At 39.4% G+C, this 6,000-nt stretch overlaps 1 protein-coding gene across 4 annotated transcripts in view; it reads right to left on the reverse strand.

The window, feature by feature from the left end:
* NOL4 (nucleolar protein 4) overlaps nt 1-6,000 on the reverse strand; it is a 301,997-nt gene that overhangs the window by 142,813 nt on the left and 153,184 nt on the right. Inside the window, exon 1 of one of the 4 annotated variants that reach the window (XM_075063010.1) lies at nt 593-676. The exons of the other annotated variants lie outside the window; for them this stretch is intronic. The gene's annotated coding sequence lies outside the window, so the exon portion shown is untranslated. Of the gene's footprint in view, nt 1-592; nt 677-6,000 lie in introns of those variants that run through there. 4 annotated transcript variants of the gene reach the window in all.

The raw sequence follows: 6,000 nt of genomic DNA on the forward strand, positions 1-6,000 counted from the left end.
CAGCATCACATAAAGTAAGCTAAATAAAAATTTTTTGTTTTAACTCTTCCTTAGAGAAAAGCTGGTATTATAGTGGGATTATCCATTTAATAAACTTTTCATTTTTCTGTGCAGGTTTTAAATGAAGAACACAAATCATTGTTGAAACCTTCTTTCTAAATTTTCATGCTTAAAATGCATAGTTCAGCATTTTTGCAGTTGAGGATTGTAGTAGCACACATAGGTTCCCTCACGCTTTCCCACCTATTTTTCAGCATACAGGAATTCTTAAGTGTGCATTATATTGCACACACAACTGCATGCTCCCTACAATTCGTAAGGCATACTCTTCATCACTTGTCCAGTTTTGCACAGCAAATGAGACACGCTTACGGTTTTTAGGTGTGCATCTCAAGGTTTTAAAAATTTACCCTCTAGTTTTCTAAAGAGCTAAAGCTTTTCATCAATATTTGAAATACCACCTCAACTAGCAAAACATATTGCTATTCCAGACACAGCCTCCTGCTGTCATTCCACTGTTGGCATGGGACAGTTTTCAACAGGACTTAGAAAACCTCATTCAATATTCCACTCTAGAGGAGCCAACACTTACTGTGAATTCTGCTCTTCAACTTAAATACCAGTGTCTGTGGCAGGCCAATTCTATCATTGCAGATACAGCATCCCTCAGGCGAGGTCCAACCTTTCTCTCACAGTGCACCCAGGGATTAGCTTGACTTCCCCTAAATTCTCTCCACTGCACAGTAAGAGCTAATCTTTCCTGTGTGAAGCAGGAGATGGTGTTGCTATGACAACTGAGCACATTCTAGCAATGGGACGACTGAGATGAGCTGAAAAGACGACAGTGAAACATGCACTTAGCCTTCCTCCAGGGCTATGGGATTCTTCCTCTAGGATTTAATTCCCCAACAAGTTTACTGACAGACTGGGATGTTGATTATCTATGTACTTTGCTACAGGGAGATTACTAGTTAAGAATATGGTTGGAAGATCACGCGTTATTTAATGAAGCTGCCATTCCTAGTTATGTTAAATTGCTGATTTTAAATGCAACATAGCTGTTTTTAAACCACTACATGTTCATAAACATTAGCCTATGCTTAGTCTGCACTAACATCTCAGTGTAAAAAAGAGAAATAAAGTCACAAGCCAAGTCCTTCAACTTTTGTTTTCCTATTTATTATCCATATACTATTTCTTTTAAGATTAGATACTCACTCACACACATACACACACAGCTCAGCATCAGTGTTTGAAGCGCTAAGGTTTCCGGAGGTGGGGGAGGGGATGCTGACAAAAGCAAATCTCAGCAGCCACATTTCTCATATAAATCAGAGAACAACCGCAATAAGCTTACGGAGCCCTGTTCATCAAGGAAAAAGGAAATTGAGTAATCCATATTGTAAATATCAGATATTTACTGCTGCAGAATATCTGACTACATTTTAAACACTTTTTCCTCAATGAAAAGACAAAGATTTCAGAATCTGTATATTTTTATTATTTGCACATTTTTAAACATTCAATCAAATTAAAATAGAAACTTGGCACAAAAATTGAATTGCCTTTATAAAAAAACCTTAACATTTTATTATTGCATACCCCTAGGCGATCTGAGCACAATCATGTCTTCTTCTCTTATCTCAACCAAGGTCATATGCCAAGGAGCCTTCATCTCCAAGAGTCAGCAATTTAGGATATTATACCACAATGAATGGAATTTTCACCCATCCATTTATATGGAAACGATTTCACTACTCCTTGAGGTTTCCATTATCACGCTCATGTCTCATTCCCCTCGACTATGTGCCATGTGCACTACTATATACATGTTGCAGCAACTATGGTATGCCACACCTACTCAAAGTTTGCAGTGACTCCTTGTATCTAAGTATTTAGGAAGCGGCAGAGAAATTTAATTTACACCACCCTAAGCCACCTCACTCTTATTGAAACTTGAAGGGAAAAAATCCATCAGAGAAGAAGTCATCCAGAGGTGCAAGAATCCAGCGTTTACATTTGATCCTGGTCTCCTATTGGGCTGGCAGCCAAGTAAGTGGCTGTATAACAACCCTCCTGTATACCAAGTTATATATGACTTGTAATGTACCTTGTATCTACCTAAACTACCTTGAATCCCAATACTACAATGAATGTATTTACACTGAGAAACTCACAAAGCAGAAACAATGTGCAGTATATTTTCCCAAGGCCACATAATACCGTACTTGTTGGCCCATTGTAGCCTTAACACAGCATCTGTAGAATTATACAACCTATTTAGATTTGCCTTAATTTGAGTCTTGGCATGCCTCTGCAATACACATGTACACAACATTAAAAAAAAAATCTATTGGCCCTGACTCTATTCCCACAGCTTGCTATGAAGACATTAGTTTAATTCACTAAAAAGTTATCACACCTATATTCATTATCATCTAATTAGTGTGAGGTTTCTTCATTTTTGGATTTTCCTACTCACATTATATAAAATTGGAGAAAGGCAGAGTCAGGTAAACAACATATGGTTTTGCTTTTAAAACCAACCAACCAGAATTCTTGAACACTGAAGAATCTCTTCGTTAAATAATTTTAAACTCAAGAGGTAATATTTTACACCCTGTATTCCACTGGAAATCTCTGATATTTGTAGGCATGAAAATTGGTTTTGGGAGGAAAAGGACATATAAGCAGATGTTGGATGATGTCACAGATTTTTCCTGTCATATCTTTCTTAAAGACTGTGCATACAGGACATTATGGATTGTGAATTGGACTTCCTCTTGATAATGAAGCATGGTATTAGAAGACACTATTGCTGGAGATGCTACATTTCACATCTGTTTCAAAGATTAGTCCTGTCTACTTTTAGTCATTAAATATCCTCTGGCTTTTTTATTTTCTCCAGCACCCTAGCCAAACATGGATATGAGTGTTCCACTGCATTGGTTATTCCAACCTAGAGCTGGAAACTTCCTGACTTGGTTTTCAATAGTTCTGCCTGATCATTCTATCGGGAAAAATGCCCCTACCCTCAACTCCTCTCAGTGGAACCAGGAATTTCAGCTTCCAAAGCTCAGAGAGCTACAGAGATATTCGGGAGCCAGAATCACCACCACTGCATACTGGAACCCAAAGACCCCATGAAAGGCAGCTCCTTCTACTATATTCTATGGGAATTTGCCTGAGAAAGGAATTAGCAGAATGTAGCTGTACCCCAGGGGCAGTGCAGAGAAGCACGAGTCCTTCCCATTCTGCCTTTGCTCCTTACCCCATCTCCCCTGTGCCTTCTCAGTTAGACTACTAGGCATCCAGGGTAGAATCCAAACTTTGTCCATTTTCTACATCTATTTTGTGGGGTACCAAAAGCACAACATCTGCTTTTCATGTGCACACAGACCTAGCAGGGAGACCAAGCAGGGGCTTGGAGGGGATCTTTCCTCTTATGTCTGTTGACAACTATACTGCCTGGACTATAATCTGGCCATAAATAAAGACCTCAGGATTTGGCCCATTATGAAGAACAAAGAAAAAAATAAAAAATACTATGTGGGTCCAACATAAACAAGTTAATTTGGGCACAGGGACCTTCACTCTTGTATTCCCTGACATTTTTTATTTTTAACTGTGAAATTAACACCGAATTATCATCTCTTGCATATCATATCTTTGTGTATGTGTACCATCTATTCAGATCTTTATATGAAAGGCACCATGTGTTGCAAGTATATATCCTTTTATTTGAACTATTCACTGACCCTGAAAAGTGTTCAGCCCCGAACAAAAAGTTTAAGCACACACAAGCTTTGCTGAATTGGGGCTACACTGCCCAACACTTTGCAGAATCAAACCCTTGCTCCAGATTTTTAACATCTCATTTTTTTCATACTCCTTACTAATTCAGGATCTGATTCTGTCAGGTTATGAGTGCCTCATATGATGTGCTGAGTGTGCTCGACTACTTTGGCAGTTAAAAAACAAATCAACATGAAGGCAACAATAACTGAGGGCATTCAGCACCTTGCAGGATCAGATCCTCAGTTTTAACATTCAAAAGACAGAAACTGGTGATGCTGAGTTAATACAGAGAATAAATTTAAACAAGTGAATGGAGATCTCTGGCTTTGCACTGAAAAGGGAGACCCACAAATCTGCACTTGAACATACAAAGCACCACTTTATTTTACTTTTGGAAAAGTGTAATTTTGTTTAACTTTTTTCATCTTGCAATTTCATCCGCTGTGTCATTTAAGCAATCAGGATCTGATTCTGATCTCACTTACTCTAGTTTTTGCTACTTGTAATTCCACTGACTTCAGTGGAGTTAGTCTAGATTTACACAAGACTAAGAGACAGCAGAATCAGGCCTTCATGGTTTCTGAATCAGAAGAAATGGGTCATCCCTTATGAAAAGAAAAAAATATATGATTTTTTTTAAAGAAACAAATTACTACAATTTCATTCTAACCAAAATATTTTTATACATGAAAACTAGAAAAGTTTTTACCCATAAAATATTATTATTAGTTTGTCTTCCCACGTAAGTACTTTGAATTTTGGATTTGTACTGGTAAATGCAGAGGCATAAAGAGGTACTTGCAGAATAAACAAACAGTCAGAGTAAGATGCAAGCTTTTCAACATTAAACAAAATAATTTCTATACGAAAATCATGAATGCAAGATTAGGTCAAAAATTAAGATATAATAGAATGCTGTATTTCTCAGATCTGGAAGATTGGTTTGTCTGCTTGGATGGGGTTGAAAGGCAAAGCAATGGTAAAACTGCTCTTGTTAATGCAGCAAAGAATCCTGTGGCACCTTATAGACTAACAGACGTTTTGGAGCATGAGCTTTCGTGGGTGAATACATGTAGTGGAAATTTCCAGGGGCAGGTATATATATGCAAGCAAGCTAGAGATAATGAGGTTAGTTCAATCAGGGAGGATGAGGCCCTGTTCTAGCAGCTGAGATGTGAAAACCAATGGAGGAGAAACTGATTCTGTAGTTGGCAAGCCATTCACAGTCTTTGTTTAATCCTGAGCTGATGGTGTCAAATTTGCAGATGAACTGAAGCTCAGCAGTTTCTCTTTGAAATCTGGTCCTGAAGTTTTTTTGCTGCAGGATGTTTCCCACCCCACCATTCACTCAGGCCTGGACCATCTACTCGGAGGGTACTATCCTGACACTCACCGTGAAAATAAGTGATGGTGACATTAACACCACATATACCGAAAACCTACCGACCGCTATCCTACTTAATGCTCCAGCTCCACATCCGTGGGCACATTCACCGATCCAGTGCTACCAGCCAAGCACTGAGGTACAACGCATTGCTCTAACCCCTCAGACAGAGACCAAACACCTACAAAATCTGCACCAAGCATCTCAACAACTTAAAACCGCACGAGAGAATAAGGAAACAATCACAGGCAACGTGTACCCAGAAGCCCCTACGAGACAAACCAAGACAAGCAACCACGAGGACTCCACTAGCATCACATACTCCCCGCTAAGAACTCCACTCCAACGACATAATCATCAGGACTCTACAAACCATCCTGGACAATGACCTCACACTTTCAACAAGGCCTGTGGTGGCAGCCAGTCCTCACCCACAGACAAACCTGCCAACTGAAAACATAGTCACTCACCAGTAACTGCACACCGACCATAGAACTGCTAGCTCAGAACTAAGCCATGCAACAAACTCGATTGCCACTCTGCCACATATCTATCACCAGTGACACCATCACAGAACCTAACCAGATCAGCCACACCATCACTGGTTTATGCACCTGCACGTCACCAATGTAATATTACGCCATTCATTATGCCAGCAATGCCCCTCTGCTATGTACATCGGACAAACTGGACAGTCTTCTTATGGAAAGGAAATAAATGGACACAAATCAGATATCAGGAATGGCAATATACCAAAAACCTGTAACTGAGAACGTTCAACCTCTGGCCACACTATAGGCAGACTTTAAGGTGGACAT

Source organism: Chelonoidis abingdonii, chromosome 2 (assembly GCF_003597395.2).
Source record: "Chelonoidis abingdonii isolate Lonesome George chromosome 2, CheloAbing_2.0, whole genome shotgun sequence".
NCBI classification, from domain to species: domain Eukaryota; kingdom Metazoa; phylum Chordata; order Testudines; family Testudinidae; genus Chelonoidis; species Chelonoidis abingdonii.